At 44.2% G+C, this 19,975-nt stretch overlaps 8 non-coding genes and 2 pseudogenes across 8 annotated transcripts; all 10 read left to right on the forward strand.

Annotated features, from left to right (window-relative positions):
- The first annotated feature begins 805 nt into the window (after positions 1–805).
- LOC141232691 (U2 spliceosomal RNA) lies at positions 806–996 on the forward strand. Its single transcript, XR_012298873.1, has one exon. It is a non-coding gene; the product is annotated as a U2 spliceosomal RNA (small nuclear RNA).
- Positions 997–2,111: 1,115 nt separating this feature from the next.
- On the forward strand, positions 2,112–2,302 carry LOC141232692 (U2 spliceosomal RNA). The gene has a single exon (XR_012298874.1). It is a non-coding gene; the product is annotated as a U2 spliceosomal RNA (small nuclear RNA).
- A 6,192-nt stretch (positions 2,303–8,494) lies between these two features.
- LOC141232509 (U2 spliceosomal RNA) lies at positions 8,495–8,674 on the forward strand (annotated as a pseudogene).
- Positions 8,675–9,789: 1,115 nt separating this feature from the next.
- On the forward strand, positions 9,790–9,883 carry LOC141232571 (U2 spliceosomal RNA; annotated as a pseudogene).
- Positions 9,884–10,701: 818 nt separating this feature from the next.
- LOC141232482 (U2 spliceosomal RNA) lies at positions 10,702–10,895 on the forward strand. The gene has a single exon (XR_012298732.1). It is a non-coding gene; the product is annotated as a U2 spliceosomal RNA (small nuclear RNA).
- Positions 10,896–12,010: 1,115 nt separating this feature from the next.
- LOC141232693 (U2 spliceosomal RNA) lies at positions 12,011–12,201 on the forward strand. Its single transcript, XR_012298875.1, has one exon. It is a non-coding gene; the product is annotated as a U2 spliceosomal RNA (small nuclear RNA).
- A 1,115-nt stretch (positions 12,202–13,316) lies between these two features.
- LOC141232695 (U2 spliceosomal RNA) lies at positions 13,317–13,507 on the forward strand. Its single transcript, XR_012298877.1, has one exon. It is a non-coding gene; the product is annotated as a U2 spliceosomal RNA (small nuclear RNA).
- A 1,115-nt stretch (positions 13,508–14,622) lies between these two features.
- LOC141233094 (U2 spliceosomal RNA) lies at positions 14,623–14,813 on the forward strand. The gene has a single exon (XR_012299258.1). It is a non-coding gene; the product is annotated as a U2 spliceosomal RNA (small nuclear RNA).
- Positions 14,814–17,412: 2,599 nt separating this feature from the next.
- Positions 17,413–17,598, forward strand: LOC141232549 (U2 spliceosomal RNA). Its single transcript, XR_012298782.1, has one exon. It is a non-coding gene; the product is annotated as a U2 spliceosomal RNA (small nuclear RNA).
- Positions 17,599–18,712: 1,114 nt separating this feature from the next.
- LOC141232696 (U2 spliceosomal RNA) lies at positions 18,713–18,903 on the forward strand. The gene has a single exon (XR_012298878.1). It is a non-coding gene; the product is annotated as a U2 spliceosomal RNA (small nuclear RNA).
- The last annotated feature ends 1,072 nt before the right edge of the window (positions 18,904–19,975 follow it).

Here is a 19,975-nt window from a genome sequence, read left to right on the forward strand (position 1 = left end):
TAAGCTGCACAATATAATTGACCTTTCAGTATATTGTTGCACACACACCATCTATTTAGCAAATGCCCTTGTTATCAACAGCAGCCTTTTAAACTCACCTGAGCTAACAGGTATGTGCGCTGGTTACTCTGCTGCGCTTAAAATTTCTTTTTTGGTTTGCTACAATGCCTTTTCTGAAATGTTGTCTCCTTCTGCTGGAACACTGACTTCTTTCATTTAATGCCTGCAGACTATAAAAGAGAACCCAACCCAAAAAGTTTGGTTGATTAGTCTGTGGCATTCTGTTAAACTGTTGCTTATGGCGGTCTCTGTGAGCTTCTCAGCGACATTCAGCCAGCCAGGTATCCTGCCTGCAGTAGATGGAATGTGGCAATGGAACGCTGGCTGCGCGTGTCATAATAGGCTCTGAGACTTTATATACCTGTGCACAGCAGCAGCCACCTTCAGTCTGCTGCTGGACAGCCAGCAGCAGCAGCAGCAGGAGAGGTATGTAATCAGGAGCCCTCCTGCTAAGGGTAGACAGCTGCTCGTTCCACCCCACCCCCCGCCTTAATTGGTTCTCCTCCCTTCCAACGGTGTTGAGGCGGGTGGGAACAGCAGGGGGTGAAGGTGCTGTGTTTAAAGAGGTGGAGTTATGCAGATCTAAAACGCGTGGATTGCAGCAGCAGCAAGCCGAAAAGTGCAGGCATGTAAGGGATCTAGAGGTTGACAACATGTCTTCTTAACGGGAGTCCAGGAGCTCATCTCCACAAATGGACTTTTCAGGATCCTTGGGTGGCTCCGTAGTTTGAAACCAATTCTGGTTATCGCTTCTCGGCCTTTTGGCTAAGATCAAGTGTAGTATCTGTTCTTATCAGTTTAATATCTGATACGTCCCCTATCTGGGGACCATATATTAAATGGATTTTTAGAACAGGGAGATGGAAAAAGAGCTTGCTCTGTCCACTCCACGCATTGACCTGGTATTGCAGTATCTCCAGGACCGGTGCACCCCTTCTTTAATGCAGTTTCTAAAATCAGAAAGAATTGAATTCAATGTTTTTTGTTCATTTTGCTTGTTTGTCGGATTTGGGGATGGACTCTTTGGCTTTGCTTTTCTTCTCCTCATTGGATTTTTCATGTTCAAAGTTGCAGAAGCCAGATTACAAGCTCATTTTGGTTCAACTTCAGCAACTGTGCATTGCATTGCCATGTAATGTGATGCAATGCTATCTTTCTAGCTCTCCCTTTTTACTTCCTTTTGGATAAACAGACATATTAGGCAAGCATTTTGGAGCTTTCACCTAAATAACTACAGGTGGTGAGATAAGCTGCACAATATAATTGACCTTTCAGTATATTGTTGCACACACACCATCTATTCAGCAAATGCCCTTGTTATCAACAGCAGCCTTTTAAACTCACCTGAGCTAACAGGTATGTGCGCTGGTTACTCTGCTGCGCTTAAAATTTCTTTTTTGGTTTGCTACAATGCCTTTTCTGAAACGTTGTCTCCTTCTGCTGGAACACTGACTTCTTTTATTTAATGCCTGCAGACTATAAAAGAGAACCCAACCCAAAAAGTTTGGTTGATTAGTCTGTGGCATTCTGTTAAACTGTTGCTTATGGCGGTCTCTGTGAGCTTCTCAGCGACATTCAGCCAGCCAGGTATCCTGCCTGCAGTAGATGGAATGTGGCAATGGAACGCTGGCTGCGCGTGTCATAATAGGCTCTGAGCCTTTATATACCTGTGCACAGCAGCAGCCACCTTCAGTCTGCTGATGGACAGCCAGCAGCAGCAGCAGCAGGAGAGGTATGTAATCAGGAGCCCTCCTGCTAAGGGTAGACAGCTGCTCGTTCCACCCCACCCCCCGCCTTAATTGGTTCTCCTCCCTTCCAACGGTGTTGAGGCGGGTGGGAACAGCAGGGGGTGAAGGTGCTGTGTTTAAAGAGGTGGAGTTATGCAGATCTAAAACGCGTGGATTGCAGCAGCAGCAAGCCGAAAAGTGCAGGCATGTAAGGGATCTAGAGGTTGACAACATGTCTTCTTAACGGGAGTCCAGGAGCTCATCTCCACAAATGGACTTTTCAGGATCCTTGGGTGGCTCCGTAGTTTGAAACCAATTCTGGTTATCGCTTCTCGGCCTTTTGGCTAAGATCAAGTGTAGTATCTGTTCTTATCAGTTTAATATCTGATACGTCCCCTATCTGGGGACCATATATTAAATGGATTTTTAGAACAGGGAGATGGAAAAAGAGCTTGCTCTGTCCACTCCACGCATTGACCTGGTATTGCAGTATCTCCAGGACCGGTGCACCCCTTCTTTAATGCAGTTTCTAAAATCAGAAAGAATTGAATTCAATGTTTTTTGTTCATTTTGCTTGTTTGTCGGATTTGGGGATGGACTCTTTGGCTTTGCTTTTCTTCTCCTCATTGGATTTTTCATGTTCAAAGTTGCAGAAGCCAGATTACAAGCTCATTTTGGTTCAACTTCAGCAACTGTGCATTGCATTGCCATGTAATGTGATGCAATGCTATCTTTCTAGCTCTCCCTTTTTACTTCCTTTTGGATAAACAGACATATTAGGCAAGCATTTTGGAGCTTTCACCTAAATAACTACAGGTGGTGAGATAAGCTGCACAATATAATTGACCTTTCAGTATATTGTTGCACACACACCATCTATTTAGCAAATGCCCTTGTTATCAACAGCAGCCTTTTAAACTCACCTGAGCTAACAGGTATGTGCGCTGGTTACTCTGCTGCGCTTAAAATTTCTTTTTTGGTTTGCTACAATGCCTTTTCTGAAACGTTGTCTCCTTCTGCTGGAACACTGACTTCTTTCATTTAATGCCTGCAGACTATAAAAGAGAACCCAACCCAAAAAGTTTGGTTGATTAGTCTGTGGCATTCTGTTAAACTGTTGCTTATGGCGGTCTCTGTGAGCTTCTCAGCGACATTCAGCCAGCCAGGTATCCTGCCTGCAGTAGATGGAATGTGGCAATGGAACGCTGGCTGCGCGTGTCATAATAGGCTCTGAGCCTTTATATACCTGTGCACAGCAGCAGCCACCTTCAGTCTGCTGCTGGACAGCCAGCAGCAGCAGCAGCAGGAGAGGTATGTAATCAGGAGCCCTCCTGCTAAGGGTAGACAGCTGCTCGTTCCACCCCACCCCCCGCCTTAATTGGTTCTCCTCCCTTCCAACGGTGTTGAGGCGGGTGGGAACAGCAGGGGGTGAAGGTGCTGTGTTTAAAGAGGTGGAGTTATGCAGATCTAAAACGCGTGGATTGCAGCAGCAGCAAGCCGAAAAGTGCAGGCATGTAAGGGATCTAGAGGTTGACAACATGTCTTCTTAATGGGAGTCCAGGAGCTCATCTCCACAAATGGACTTTTCAGGATCCTTGGGTGGCTCCGTAGTTTGAAACCAATTCTGGTTATCGCTTCTCGGCCTTTTGGCTCAGATCTGTAATGGGTCTAGTCATTTGGCTGTCTGTGCGTTAACTCTTGTCCCTGTGGCATCGCCATTTTATGGCTTAAGTCACTTGCTGCTATAAGGAGTTGGCCAGTAGACACGACTAGCGATAATGGGACGCATTCGATACGCTGGGCCCGGTGAGGCTCGAGTGAAGTTTGGAACCCAGATTGATGTGGAAGAAGGCAAAGAAGGAATCTTTACCCTCAGCTTCGTGGTGAAGGAGATTTTGTTTGGACTCCTTGAAGTGAAGAAGGAAGAAATCTTGTGCCTCCAGCAATTCAAAAGCAAGTATAATCTTGTATTTACTTCTATGGCTGTTTGCAACAATTTCTATGATTGTTTGAAAAAGAATCTGGACAATCAATATTTGGATGGGCTGACTTTTGTCATCTTGTATTGCTCCAAAGAGGTACCTCTGACTGTTTTCATGTACAACCCACATGTGGACTTGGCTTTGATTTATGCCTTTCTAAATAGGCACTGCTATATTACCAAGGTGGCAGTAAAAGTCATGAATGAGGAGGAACTATGGACCGGTAAATATCGTTTCATGGTCAAGTTCCGGGAAAGTCCTGATGAACCAGGGGGTATACATTATCCTCCATCAAATTTTTCCATTGGGAGTGAACGGGGTTACCTGTTCTTCCCCAATGCGCCCAGGTTTTGTCGTCATTGTAGGAGGTATGGCCATACTCAGGAAGCATGCGACATCAGACAGATTATTTGCAGGAAGTGCAATGAGGTGGGTCATTCTTCCAATAATTGCAAAAATGAAATAGTCTGTAATCTCTGCGGAGAGAAGGGGCATGCCTTCAGAGACTGTATATTCCATCCTGGTTCATATGCAGGGGCAGCGGGAAGGGGAAGGAGAAGAAATGAATCTCCTGCACCCACAGCTACAACTCCGACTGCTCCAACTCCGACTGCTCCGATATCTACTCTGGCTTTCCTGGATGAGGAGGAGGCTCGGGTTGCTTTTCCAGAACTGGTTCGTGTGAATGTAAGAGGAAATATGGAGCTGGCACCTGAGCCACCGGTGCAGAGGGCCGCGTCTGTGGCTTCAGATGTCAGTGAGTCTGAGACAATAACTGATGATCGTATAGGCATGGAAGTGGCCCCGGTGGAGGATCTGGAGGCTGAAATTCCAGACATGATGGTTACATTGCAGGGGGAAGAGGAGTCTGATCTGACCAGAACACCGCATGTGGCCTGGAGCGATGTCGTTTCTGACCTTGAGGAGGAGGGAGGTCAGGGGGACTTTGACCCCCAGCGGCGGGATTATAGTTCAGATGAAGATGGAGGCGCTTCAGTGAAGAAAAAGAAGAAAACTGAACCATCCTTTTCCCCTTTAAGTGACTGCAGTGTGAGTCCAGCCCGGGTGTACCCTACTGCATCCGATCCCCAAGATGTGTCTTTTTTGGGGGAAGGCACAAACTACGATATCTGCACGTCCAGCGTCCTACCCCCAGAAGGGTTAGGATGATGTACAGGTGGGCATGTTGTCGTGACCTGCCACATCAAATTAATAGATGGGTGCCCAAGTTGCTCTCAGCATCTTGTCACTAAATGTTAGGCTGATTAAATCTGAGTCGAGAAGAGTGGCAATTTTGGACTACTTGAGCAACTTGGATGCGGACGTATACTGTGTCCAGGAGTGTGGGATCTCCGATCCCTTAAGTGAAAATGCATGGCCTTTAGGTCAAAGTGTGTGGTCTGGTTCTGTATGTAATAAAAATTGTGGGGTAGGTGTTTTGGTGAAGGGTTATAGTGTTAAGATAGAAAGTTACATGGTGGTGGAGGCGGGGAGGTGTGTAATATGTAAGTTAAATTGTAGGGGGTGGAGGGTTAGGGTGGTAAATATGTATGCACCAATAGATAAAGGGGAGAGGCTGGAAATTTTTGAGAAATTATGTTTTTTTTTATCTGGCAAAATGCCAATAATTTTTGTTGGAGATTTCAATTGTGTGACGGAGGGGGATAAGATGGATGTTACAGGTAAAAGACTCAAGAGTCTTGTGGCGGATTTTTCCTTACAGGATGCTGCGGAAGTTTTTTTAGGTAATCCACCTCCTGCGACCTATAAGGCCGACAGGGGAGGAATAGAGTCTAGAATAGACCGTATCTTCTTTTCTTCACAAAATGTTATTTGTAGGAATTTCCAGCAGGAAGATGTTCCCTTCTCTGACCATGTGTGTTTGAGGGCACGTCTAGAAGGTAAGATTTCCTTTGTATATGGTGGTGGCGTGTGGAAACTTAATGTGCGTTTGCTGGAAGATAATAGGATCATGCGTGATTTTAGGCGAATGTATGTTAGGTGGAGGGATAAAAAAAGTGATTTCAGGAATGTGCTTGAGTGGTGGGACTGGATGAAGAGTGAGATTGGTTTTTTCTTTAGAAAAAGGGGCAGGAGGAAAGCAGCAATGAATAGAGCAAAATTTAATGATTTAAGCTCTAGACTGGAGTGGCTGAGGAAGTTAAGGATGATTGGAGTGGATGTGGATGTTTTGATGTGTCAAGTGAAAGAAGAGATTAAGAAATATATTGAGGGTAAAGGGAAAGAAATTATTTACCGTTCTAAGATTGAACATTTGGAGAAAAATGAGAAATGCACAAGGTTTTTTTTCAAAAAAGTTTTTGGGAAGAAAGTAGATATGGATGAGGTGGTGAATGGTGATGGGGTGTGTGTGAGTGGGAAGGATGTGATGCAGGAGGTGGTGTTGTTTTATAAGGAGTTGTATGGGGAAAAATGGGTTGATGATAGGATGTTGACTGATGCTTTGGGGTGTTTAGAAGGTTGTTTGGGTGAGGATGAACGTGAAATATTGGATGATGTAATTGTGTTGGATGAAGTTAAAAAAGTGGTGATGTCTGCGAGTAAGAATAAAACACCTGGGAAGGATGGACTGCCCGTGGAGTTATATGTTAAGGAATGGGACACGATGGGAAATGACTTATTGGAGGTGTGCCAGTATATGTTCACGGAGAATATGTTGAGTGAATCTATGAGAGATGGGGTGGTGGTTTTGGTTCATAAGAAAGGTGATAAAAAGGATTTGGGGAATTGGAGGCCAATCACCCTTTTGAATGCAGACTATAAGGTGTTTAGTAAATTGTTGGCTAGCCGGATGCGGGAAGTGATTGGCGGTGTGGTGGATGAAGATCAAGTGTGTGCAGTGCCTGGGAGAAGTATGACTGAAAATTTGGTGTTGTTGCGTGATGTGATTGGGGATTGTATGAGTCGTAAGCAGAAATGTTTGTTGTTTTCGGTTGATTTTGAAAAAGCTTTTGACCGTGTGTCACATAGCTTTATGTTTAAGGTTTTGTCTAAGATGGGTTATTCCAGGAATTTTGTAAACTGTGTTAGGAGTTTGTATTGTAATGTTTCAAGTGAATTTTTGGTGAATGGGTGGTTGAGTGAGAAAGTGAGAATTAAATCAGGAGTGCGTCAGGGGTGCCCTATGTCCCCTTTTTTGTTTATTAGTGTGATTGAAGTGTTGATGTGTATGGTTAGGAAGGATAAGGTTATGAGAGGTGTGATTATTCCTAGGAGTAATGGAAAGGATGTGAGAATTCTAGGTTACATGGATGATGTAGTGATTGTGAGTGGGAATATGGCTGCGATGAGTAGGGCAAGGTTGATATTAAGTTTGTTTTGTAGTGTCTCAGCTTTTAAGGTCAATTGGACTAAGAGTTCCTTTAAATGTTTTGGTGAGAGGAATGTACGGATGGATGGTGTGAGGTGTGAGGATGGTGCAATAAAGGTGCTTGGGATTAAGTTTAATGATGATTTGAAAGGAAATGAGAGTTGGGAAGATTGTGGGGTGAGAGTGGTGCGCAAGTTGAATTTTTGGCGAATGAGAGAATTAACTCTGACTGGGAAAGTTCTGATTATTAAGGCGGTTATTTTGCCTATTTTGTTGTTTGTTGCGAATGTATATCCTGCTGCTTTTAAGAAAATTAGGAAAACTGAGAAATTCATCTTTAATTTTCTTTGGGGAAGTCGCATGGAGAAATTGAAACGGGAATATGTCTATAAGTTATGTGTAAATGGTGGTTTGGATTTTCCAAATATTGATTTCTTTTTAGGGATTAGTTACGTGAAAATGGTGGTGGTGGTTCTAGGGAAAAGTAATAAGTGTGCTTATATGATGAAGTATTCGGCTGGATGGATGCTTTATGGCTTAAAGTGGGTCAAAAGGGATGCTAGAGTGCCTGTTGCTTTTAAGTGTCCTGTATGGTATGGTTGTGTTGAGAAATTTGTAAGGAAGTATGATTTGTTGTCCGTTAACATGAGTGATTTTAGGCAAAAGAAGAAAGTCATTAGGATGGTGCGTGAGCGTGAGGTGGTATGTAATATCAATGGGTTGAGAGGGGAGGAAGTAACCGAGATGTGGAGAAAATTAAGTATAGATGGTGTGACTAACAGACAGAGAGATATCGCTTGGATGATATTGCATGACATTTTGCCTGTTAGAGATGTGCAAAAGAAGAAGGATTTAGTTAAATCTGAGGTATGCCCGAGGGATGGATGTGGTTTGAGAGAGCATGTTAGACATATGGTATGGGATTGTGATTTTGCATATGATGTATGGAAGGGTATAGGGGGACTTTGCAAGGAATTGGTGGGTGTAAAGTATGTTAATTGGAAACTTGCTATGTTTGGGATGGGTGCATGTAGTAGAATTAAGGATAGGATTTTATGGTTGTTGGTGGTGTGTGTAATTGAAAGTTTGTGGGATGCGAGGAATTTGTTAGTTTTTAAAAGGAAGAAAATGTCAGTTAATGAATGTTTGAGATTGATTCTGTCACGTATGTATGTAATATACCTCTGGGATCAGGAACGTGGAAGTATTATAGATGCTGAAGGGATCTGGAAGTTTAAAAAGTGGAGGTTTTTGGTAAAGTTTAATTAGTAGTGTATAATGTACCTGATGATAAGGTTTGGTTTTATTTTTGATTATATACCAAGTGTGATGAAAGGCTAAGTGTCAATGAAAGGCTTTTGTAAGTCGATTTGATTGAGCTTATGCTCCGGCCTATCTGATTTGGTTAAAAAAAAAAAAAATCTGTTCTTATCAGTTTAATATCTGATACGTCCCCTATCTGGGGACCATATATTAAATGGATTTTTAGAACAGGGAGATGGAAAAAGAGCTTGCTCTGTCCACTCCACGCATTGACCTGGTATTGCAGTATCTCCAGGACCGGTGCACCCCTTCTTTAATGCAGTTTCTAAAATCAGAAAGAATTGAATTCAATGTTTTTTGTTCATTTTGCTTGTTTGTCGGATTTGGGGATGGACTCTTTGGCTTTGCTTTTCTTCTCCTCATTGGATTTTTCATGTTCAAAGTTGCAGAAGCCAGATTACAAGCTCATTTTGGTTCAACTTCAGCAACTGTGCATTGCATTGCCATGTAATGTGATGCAATGCTATCTTTCTAGCTCTCCCTTTTTACTTCCTTTTGGATAAACAGACATATTAGGCAAGCATTTTGGAGCTTTCACCTAAATAACTACAGGTGGTGAGATAAGCTGCACAATATAATTGACCTTTCAGTATATTGTTGCACACACACCATCTATTTAGCAAATGCCCTTGTTATCAACAGCAGCCTTTTAAACTCACCTGAGCTAACAGGTATGTGCGCTGGTTACTCTGCTGCGCTTAAAATTTCTTTTTTGGTTTGCTACAATGCCTTTTCTGAAACGTTGTCTCCTTCTGCTGGAACACTGACTTCTTTCATTTAATGCCTGCAGACTATAAAAGAGAACCCAACCCAAAAAGTTTGGTTGATTAGTCTGTGGCATTCTGTTAAACTGTTGCTTATGGCGGTCTCTGTGAGCTTCTCAGCGACATTCAGCCAGCCAGGTATCCTGCCTGCAGTAGATGGAATGTGGCAATGGAACGCTGGCTGCGCGTGTCATAATAGGCTCTGAGCCTTTATATACCTGTGCACAGCAGCAGCCACCTTCAGTCTGCTGCTGGACAGCCAGCAGCAGCAGCAGCAGGAGAGGTATGTAATCAGGAGCCCTCCTGCTAAGGGTAGACAGCTGCTCGTTCCACCCCACCCCCCGCCTTAATTGGTTCTCCTCCCTTCCAACGGTGTTGAGGCGGGTGGGAACAGCAGGGGGTGAAGGTGCTGTGTTTAAAGAGGTGGAGTTATGCAGATCTAAAACGCGTGGATTGCAGCAGCAGCAAGCCGAAAAGTGCAGGCATGTAAGGGATCTAGAGGTTGACAACATGTCTTCTTAACGGGAGTCCAGGAGCTCATCTCCACAAATGGACTTTTCAGGATCCTTGGGTGGCTCCGTAGTTTGAAACCAATTCTGGTTATCGCTTCTCGGCCTTTTGGCTAAGATCAAGTGTAGTATCTGTTCTTATCAACTGGAGGGACTCAAGCCCGACTTGTGGAAGCCCAAAACTATCCACAAGCTAATCAGAGCCAAGGATGACGTGGAGAACATCACAGGACTTCACCAGGACACGCTGGAGACTGTGTGGACAAATGTGTCGTCTGACAGGCTGACCAACGGGCACAAGGACTTGTCGTGGATGGTGATTCAGGGCGGACTGCCCGTCCGGTCATTCTTGCATGCCCGGAACCTGTGCAAGACCCGGTACTGCCCAAGGTGCCCCTTCGTGGAGGAAACATCTTTGCACACTTTTTGGGACTGCGGATTTGCACAGCGCCTATTGACTGCACTTGAGGACGACCTGAGGAACTCTGTCCCCAGGGCGAGCCTATCGCACCATTCTGTGCTTTACGGACTCTTCCCTGGGGTTCATACCGTCGGAGCCATCCAGGAGGCTTGGCGCCTTATGAACTGCTTCAAGGATGCCGTTTGGGTCGCCAGGAACCGGCTCATCTTGAGGAGGGAGAGGATGTCCATCCAGGACTGCCGCAGGCTGATCCACAGCCTGCTCAGAGACTATTCCATCATGGACGGTCCGGAGGACGAGGACGAGGACTAAACCCCTAGTCCCCCTCTCCCCTTATGTGTCTTGTCTTTCAATAAAGCTTCGGGCCTGTGATTTTCCCCTCCCCATCCCCTTTTTCCCAATCCCCATCCCTTATCACGGTTCGTCGTACTGTATTGATTGACATGCTTTTTCTTTCAGATTGAGTGTTTTGTGTAGCATAGGGGTGTGATGTGTCTAGTTAGTGCGTCGTATCCTCATGCTATGTAAATATGATGTAGAATTCTGTGTGTACTGGGCTGCGGCACTGTACACTGTCTGTTAACTTATTTTTTGTGCTAATAAAAGATATATTCAATCAAAAAAATCTGTTCTTATCAGTTTAATATCTGATACGTCCCCTATCTGGGGACGATATATTAAATGGATTTTTAGAACAGGGAGATGGAAAAAGAGCTTGCTCTGTCCACTCCACGCATTGACCTGGTATTGCAGTATCTCCAGGACCGGTGCACCCCTTCTTTAATGCAGTTTCTAAAATCAGAAAGAATTGAATTCAATGTTTTTTGTTCATTTTGCTTGTTTGTCGGATTTGGGGATGGACTCTTTGGCTTTGCTTTTCTTCTCTTCATTGGATTTTTCATGTTCAAAGTTGCAGAAGCCAGATTACAAGCTCATTTTGGTTCAACTTCAGCAACTGTGCATTGCATTGCCATGTAATGTGATGCAATGCTATCTTTCTAGCTCTCCCTTTTTACTTCCTTTTGGATAAACAGACATATTAGGCAAGCATTTTGGAGCTTTCACCTAAATAACTACAGGTGGTGAGATAAGCTGCACAATATAATTGACCTTTCAGTATATTATTGCACACACACCATCTATTTAGCAAATGCCCTTGTTATCAACAGCAGCCTTTTAAACTCACCTGAGCTAACAGGTATGTGCGCTGGTTACTCTGCTGCGCTTAAAATTTCTTTTTTGGTTTGCTACAATGCCTTTTCTGAAACGTTGTCTCCTTCTGCTGGAACACTGACTTCTTTCATTTAATGCCTGCAGACTATAAAAGAGAACCCAACCCAAAAAGTTTGGTTGATTAGTCTGTGGCATTCTGTTAAACTGTTGCTTATGGCGGTCTCTGTGAGCTTCTCAGCGACATTCAGCCAGCCAGGTATCCTGCCTGCAGTAGATGGAATGTGGCAATGGAACGCTGGCTGCGCGTGTCATAATAGGCTCTGAGCCTTTATATACCTGTGCACAGCAGCAGCCACCTTCAGTCTGCTGCTGGACAGCCAGCAGCAGCAGCAGCAGGAGAGGTATGTAATCAGGAGCCCTCCTGCTAAGGGTAGACAGCTGCTCGTTCCACCCCACCCCCCGCCTTAATTGGTTCTCCTCCCTTCCAACGGTGTTGAGGCGGGTGGGAACAGCAGGGGGTGAAGGTGCTGTGTTTAAAGAGGTGGAGTTATGCAGATCTAAAACGCGTGGATTGCAGCAGCAGCAAGCCGAAAAGTGCAGGCATGTAAGGGATCTAGAGGTTGACAACATGTCTTCTTAACGGGAGTCCAGGAGCTCATCTCCACAAATGGACTTTTCAGGATCCTTGGGTGGCTCCGTAGTTTGAAACCAATTCTGGTTATCGCTTCTCGGCCTTTTGGCTAAGATCAAGTGTAGTATCTGTTCTTATCAGTTTAATATCTGATACGTCCCCTATCTGGGGACCATATATTAAATGGATTTTTAGAACAGGGAGATGGAAAAAGAGCTTGCTCTGTCCACTCCACGCATTGACCTGGTATTGCAGTATCTCCAGGACCGGTGCACCCCTTCTTTAATGCAGTTTCTAAAATCAGAAAGAATTGAATTCAATGTTTTTTGTTCATTTTGCTTGTTTGTCGGATTTGGGGATGGACTCTTTGGCTTTGCTTTTCTTCTCCTCATTGGATTTTTCATGTTCAAAGTTGCAGAAGCCAGATTACAAGCTCATTTTGGTTCAACTTCAGCAACTGTGCATTGCATTGCCATGTAATGTGATGCAATGCTATCTTTCTAGCTCTCCCTTTTTACTTCCTTTTGGATAAACAGACATATTAGGCAAGCATTTTGGAGCTTTCACCTAAATAACTACAGGTGGTGAGATAAGCTGCACAATATAATTGACCTTTCAGTATATTGTTGCACACACACCATCTATTTAGCAAATGCCCTTGTTATCAACAGCAGCCTTTTAAACTCACCTGAGCTAACAGGTATGTGCGCTGGTTACTCTGCTGCGCTTAAAATTTCTTTTTTGGTTTGCTACAATGCCTTTTCTGAAACGTTGTCTCCTTCTGCTGGAACACTGACTTCTTTCATTTAATGCCTGCAGACTATAAAAGAGAACCCAACCCAAAAAGTTTGGTTGATTAGTCTGTGGCATTCTGTTAAACTGTTGCTTATGGCGGTCTCTGTGAGCTTCTCAGCGACATTCAGCCAGCCAGGTATCCTGCCTGCAGTAGATGGAATGTGGCAATGGAACGCTGGCTGCGCGTGTCATAATAGGCTCTGAGCCTTTATATACCTGTGCACAGCAGCAGCCACCTTCAGTCTGCTGCTGGACAGCCAGCAGCAGCAGCAGCAGGAGAGGTATGTAATCAGGAGCCCTCCTGCTAAGGGTAGACAGCTGCTCGTTCCACCCCACCCCCCGCCTTAATTGGTTCTCCTCCCTTCCAACGGTGTTGAGGCGGGTGGGAACAGCAGGGGGTGAAGGTGCTGTGTTTAAAGAGGTGGAGTTATGCAGATCTAAAACGCGTGGATTGCAGCAGCAGCAAGCCGAAAAGTGCAGGCATGTAAGGGATCTAGAGGTTGACAACATGTCTTCTTAACGGGAGTCCAGGAGCTCATCTCCACAAATGGACTTTTCAGGATCCTTGGGTGGCTCCGTAGTTTGAAACCAATTCTGGTTATCGCTTCTCGGCCTTTTGGCTAAGATCAAGTGTAGTATCTGTTCTTATCAGTTTAATATCTGATACGTCCCCTATCTGGGGACCATATATTAAATGGATTTTTAGAACAGGGAGATGGAAAAAGAGCTTGCTCTGTCCACTCCACGCATTGACCTGGTATTGCAGTATCTCCAGGACCGGTGCACCCCTTCTTTAATGCAGTTTCTAAAATCAGAAAGAATTGAATTCAATGTTTTTTGTTCATTTTGCTTGTTTGTCGGATTTTGGGATGGACTCTTTGGCTTTGCTTTTCTTCTCCTCATTGGATTTTTCATGTTCAAAGTTGCAGAAGCCAGATTACAAGCTCATTTTGGTTCAACTTCAGCAACTGTGCATTGCATTGCCATGTAATGTGATGCAATGCTATCTTTCTAGCTCTCCCTTTTTACTTCCTTTTGGATAAACAGACATATTAGGCAAGCATTTTGGAGCTTTCACCTAAATAACTACAGGTGGTGAGATAAGCTGCACAATATAATTGACCTTTCAGTATATTGTTGCACACACACCATCTATTTAGCAAATGCCCTTGTTATCAACAGCAGCCTTTTAAACTCACCTGAGCTAACAGGTATGTGCGCTGGTTACTCTGCTGCGCTTAAAATTTCTTTTTTGGTTTGCTACAATGCCTTTTCTGAAACGTTGTCTCCTTCTGCTGGAACACTGACTTCTTTCATTTAATGCCTGCAGACTATAAAAGAGAACCCAACCCAAAAAGTTTGGTTGATTAGTCTGTGGCATTCTGTTAAACTGTTGCTTATGGCGGTCTCTGTGAGCTTCTCAGCGACATTCAGCCAGCCAGGTATCCTGCCTGCAGTAGATGGAATGTGGCAATGGAACGCTGGCTGCGCGTGTCATAATAGGCTCTGAGCCTTTATATACCTGTGCACAGCAGCAGCCACCTTCAGTCTGCTGCTGGACAGCCAGCAGCAGCAGCAGCAGGAGAGGTATGTAATCAGGAGCCCTCCTGCTAAGGGTAGACAGCTGCTCGTTCCACCCCACCCCCCGCCTTAATTGGTTCTCCTCCCTTCCAACGGTGTTGAGGCGGGTGGGAACAGCAGGGGGTGAAGGTGCTGTGTTTAAAGAGGTGGAGTTATGCAGATCTAAAACGCGTGGATTGCAGCAGCAGCAAGCCGAAAAGTGCAGGCATGTAAGGGATCTAGAGGTTGACAACATGTCTTCTTAACGGGAGTCCAGGAGCTCATCTCCACAAATGGACTTTTCAGGATCCTTGGGTGGCTCCGTAGTTTGAAACCAATTCTGGTTATCGCTTCTCGGCCTTTTGGCTAAGATCAAGTGTAGTATCTGTTCTTATCAGTTTAATATCTGATACGTCCCCTATCTGGGGACCATATATTAAATGGATTTTTAGAACAGGGAGATGGAAAAAGAGCTTGCTCTGTCCACTCCACGCATTGACCTGGTATTGCAGTATCTCCAGGACTGGTGCACCCCTTCTTTAATGCAGTTTCTAAAATCAGAAAGAATTGAATTCAATGTTTTTTGTTCATTTTGCTTGTTTGTCGGATTTGGGGATGGACTCTTTGGCTTTGCTTTTCTTCTCCTCATTGGATTTTTCATGTTCAAAGTTGCAGAAGCCAGATTACAAGCTCATTTTGGTTCAACTTCAGCAACTGTGCATTGCATTGCCATGTAATGTGATGCAATGCTATCTTTCTAGCTCTCCCTTTTTACTTCCTTTTGGATAAACAGACATATTAGGCAAGCATTTTGGAGCTTTCACCTAAATAACTACAGGTGGTGAGATAAGCTGCACAATATAATTGACCTTTCAGTATATTGTTGCACACACACCATCTATTTAGCAAATGCCCTTGTTATCAACAGCAGCCTTTTAAACTCACCTGAGCTAACAGGTATGTGCGCTGGTTACTCTGCTGCGCTTAAAATTTCTTTTTTGGTTTGCTACAATGCCTTTTCTGAAACGTTGTCTCCTTCTGCTGGAACACTGACTTCTTTCATTTAATGCCTGCAGACTATAAAAGAGAACCCAACCCAAAAAGTTTGGTTGATTAGTCTGTGGCATTCTGTTAAACTGTTGCTTATGGCGGTCTCTGTGAGCTTCTCAGCGACATTCAGCCAGCCAGGTATCCTGCCTGCAGTAGATGGAATGTGGCAATGGAACGCTGGCTGCGCGTGTCATAATAGGCTCTGAGCCTTTATATACCTGTGCACAGCAGCAGCCACCTTCAGTCTGCTGCTGGACAGCCAGCAGCAGCAGCAGCAGGAGAGGTATGTAATCAGGAGCCCTCCTGCTAAGGGTAGACAGCTGCTCGTTCCACCCCACCCCCCGCCTTAATTGGTTCTCCTCCCTTCCAACGGTGTTGAGGCGGGTGGGAACAGCAGGGGGTGAAGGTGCTGTGTTTAAAGAGGTGGAGTTATGCAGATCTAAAACGCGTGGATTGCAGCAGCAGCAAGCCGAAAAGTGCAGGCATGTAAGGGATCTAGAGGTTGACAACATGTCTTCTTAACGGGAGTCCAGGAGCTCATCTCCACAAATGGACTTTTCAGGATCCTTGGGTGGCTCCGTAGTTTGAAACCAATTCTGGTTATCGCTTCTCGGCCTTTTGGCTAAGATCAAGTGCAGTGATTTAGCGATTGCTGCCTTGGTTTTGGTTGGAGGTGTCTAGGGTACCTGGCTCGTCGGCCTTGGGGGATCGTCCTTAAATAATTTTGGGGACTTCACCCCCTTGCTGCTATAGGCGTGTCGGCTTAGTCCCCAGACAACGGGAAGTGATCATACTCGCTCCTTCTGTGTGTTGGAGTGGAGATTACGCTCATTCTGTTGGAGAATCATGGCAACAGAGGCGGAGTTGTGGCCGAAGTTGGAGGTTCCAGAACATGCACGTGTGGAGACCGCTTTCCGGATTTTTGTCCGGAGAGACTGTCAGAAGGTTAAGGACTTTCGGTTTATTATGAAGGAGATCATCTTGGGTGTCGCAAAGGTGAATAAAGAAGACATCGTGGCAGTTATGGATTATCCCCAAAAGGGTGTCTATGACGTGTTTTTTGAGTCTAGGAAGATTTTGGAGAACTATATGGATTCTTTTGATGAATTGAGACATGAGAAGTTTGTTGGAATTCGGTTTCAACGTCACGTATTTAGTAGTGAAAAGATGGTGACAGTGAAAATGTTTTCACCACTGGTTCCAGAAGAGGACATTGTCACGTTTTTGAGTGGTTTTGCCAAGTCTGTAGTATCAAAAGGTAAAGTAATGAATGAATTCGGAGTATGGACGGGAAAGTGGAAATTTTTTGTGGAATTTAACATGAACAAGGATAGGAGTTTTTCCTACCCGCCTCAAAGGTTTAAGCTTGGTAAAGTAAGTGGGAATTTATTCTTTAATGGGATGGATTCCTTTTGTTCAATTTGTGAGGTATATGGTCATAAACGTGAAGACTGTACTGCAGAAAAGTGTTGGAAGTGTAAAGCGGAAGGACATGTTTCTAAATCATGTCCAGTAGAAAGGAATAAGTGTAACCTGTGTATGGAAATTGGGCATAGGTTTAAGGAATGCCCAAAGAGAAAGAGTAATAAGGAGAAGATGGAAAGTGCAAAGGCGGAAAAGAAAGAAAAAAAGAAGACGGTAGAGGTTCAGAGGCAAACAGAAGAGGAGGAAGCTGATAAAGAAATGGACAAAGTTAAAAAAGGAATTGCGGAAATGAAGGGAAGTGGTGTGTGTTTTGAAGCTTTTTTTCCAAAGGTAATCGCAAGTGTGAAGGCAAATAAAGAGAGGTTTTTTGAAACCTATAAGGTGGGAAGGACATGGATAGATTATGTGAATACAAACTTTGAATCTTTCTCGCAAGAGAAAGGACTGTTGGAGTATCTAACATATTATGCGTTGAAGGGAGGAATGCAGTAATGTGTTTTGTTTCCTTCCTCTATATATTATGTGTCTGAGAGGAAATACTGGTTGTTGTTTTGTTTTTTTTGTATATGCATTAAATAATGTTTTTTTGTTTTAAAATGACACGATGATGGATTTGGTCCATCACCGTTTTCAGAAGTATGGAATCGAGATGGTACTTGTAATCTGAGTGTTAAGAAAAAAAAAAAAAAAAAAATCTGTTCTTATCAGTTTAATATCTGATACGTCCCCTATCTGGGGACCATATATTAAATGGATTTTTAGAACAGGGAGATGGAAAAAGAGCTTGCTCTGTCCACTCCACGCATTGACCTGGTATTGCAGTATCTCCAGGACCGGTGCACCCCTTCTTTAATGCAGTTTCTAAAATCAGAAAGAATTGAATTCAATGTTTTTTGTTCATTTTGCTTGTTTGTCGGATTTGGGGATGGACTCTTTGGCTTTGCTTTTCTTCTCCTCATTGGATTTTTCATGTTCAAAGTTGCAGAAGCCAGATTACAAGCTCATTTTGGTTCAACTTCAGCAACTGTGCATTGCATTGCCATGTAATGTGATGCAATGCTATCTTTCTAGCTCTCCCTTTTTACTTCCTTTTGGATAAACAGACATATTAGGCAAGCATTTTGGAGCTTTCACCTAAATAACTACAGGTGGTGAGATAAGCTGCACAATATAATTGACCTTTCAGTATATTGTTGCACACACACCATCTATTTAGCAAATGCCCTTGTTATCAACAGCAGCCTTTTAAACTCACCTGAGCTAACAGGTATGTGCGCTGGTTACTCTGCTGCGCTTAAAATTTCTTTTTTGGTTTGCTACAATGCCTTTTCTGAAACGTTGTCTCCTTCTGCTGGAACACTGACTTCTTTCATTTAATGCCTGCAGACTATAAAAGAGAACCCAACCCAAAAAGTTTGGTTGATTAGTCTGTGGCATTCTGTTAAACTGTTGCTTATGGCGGTCTCTGTGAGCTTCTCAGCGACATTCAGCCAGCCAGGTATCCTGCCTGCAGTAGATGGAATGTGGCAATGGAACGCTGGCTGCGCGTGTCATAATAGGCTCTGAGCCTTTATATACCTGTGCACAGCAGCAGCCACCTTCAGTCTGCTGCTGGACAGCCAGCAGCAGCAGCAGCAGGAGAGGTATGTAATCAGGAGCCCTCCTGCTAAGGGTAGACAGCTGCTCGTTCCACCCCACCCCCCGCCTTAATTGGTTCTCCTCCCTTCCAAGGGTGTTGAGGCGGGTGGGAACAGCAGGGGTGAAGGTGCTGTGTTTAAAGAGGTGGAGTTATGCAGATCTAAAACGCGTGGATTGCAGCAGCAGCAAGCCGAAAAGTGCAGGCATGTAAGGGATCTAGAGGTTGACAACATGTCTTCTTAACGGGAGTCCAGGAGCTCATCTCCACAAATGGACTTTTCAGGATCCTTGGGTGGCTCCGTAGTTTGAAACCAATTCTGGTTATCGCTTCTCGGCCTTTTGGCTAAGATCAAGTGTAGTATCTGTTCTTATCAGTTTAATATCTGATACGTCCCCTATCTGGGGACCATATATTAAATGGATTTTTAGAACAGGGAGATGGAAAAAGAGCTTGCTCTGTCCACTCCACGCATTGACCTGGTATTGCAGTATCTCCAGGACCGGTGCACCCCTTCTTTAATGCAGTTTCTAAAATCAGAAAGAATTGAATTCAATGTTTTTTGTTCATTTTGCTTGTTTGTCGGATTTGGGGATGGACTCTTTGGCTTTGCTTTTCTTCTCCTCATTGGATTTTTCATGTTCAAAGTTGCAGAAGCCAGATTACAAGCTCATTTTGGTTCAACTTCAGCAACTGTGCATTGCATTGCCATGTAATGTGATGCAATGCTATCTTTCTAGCTCTCCCTTTTTACTTCCTTTTGGATAAACAGACATATTAGGCAAGCATTTTGGAGCTTTCACCTAAATAACTACAGGTGGTGAGATAAGCTGCACAATATAATTGACCTTTCAGTATATTGTTGCACACACACCATCTATTTAGCAAATGCCCTTGTTATCAACAGCAGCCTTTTAAACTCACCTGAGCTAACAGGTATGTGCGCTGGTTACTCTGCTGCGCTTAAAATTTCTTTTTTGGTTTGCTACAATGCCTTTTCTGAAACGTTGTCTCCTTCTGCTGGAACACTGACTTCTTTCATTTAATGCCTGCAGACTATAAAAGAGAACCCAACCCAAAAAGTTTGGTTGATTAGTCTGTGGCATTCTGTTAAACTGTTGCTTATGGCGGTCTCTGTGAGCTTCTCAGCGACATTCAGCCAGCCAGGTATCCTGCCTGCAGTAGATGGAATGTGGCAATGGAACGCTGGCTGCGCGTGTCATAATAGGCTCTGAGCCTTTATATACCTGTGCACAGCAGCAGCCACCTTCAGTCTGCTGCTGGACAGCCAGCAGCAGCAGCAGCAGGAGAGGTATGTAATCAGGAGCCCTCCTGCTAAGGGTAGACAGCTGCTCGTTCCACCCCACCCCCCGCCTTAATTGGTTCTCCTCCCTTCCAACGGTGTTGAGGCGGGTGGGAACAGCAGGGGGTGAAGGTGCTGTGTTTAAAGAGGTGGAGTTATGCAGATCTAAAACGCGTGGATTGCAGCAGCAGCAAGCCGAAAAGTGCAGGCATGTAAGGGATCTAGAGGTTGACAAGATGTCTTCTTAACGGGAGTCCAGGAGCTCATCTCCACAAATGGACTTTT

This window comes from Phyllobates terribilis, unplaced genomic scaffold (genome assembly GCF_046119375.1).
Source record: "Phyllobates terribilis strain yellow unplaced genomic scaffold, ASM4611937v1 Scaffold_540__1_contigs__length_1147954, whole genome shotgun sequence".
Lineage (NCBI taxonomy): Eukaryota > Metazoa > Chordata > Amphibia > Anura > Dendrobatidae > Phyllobates > Phyllobates terribilis.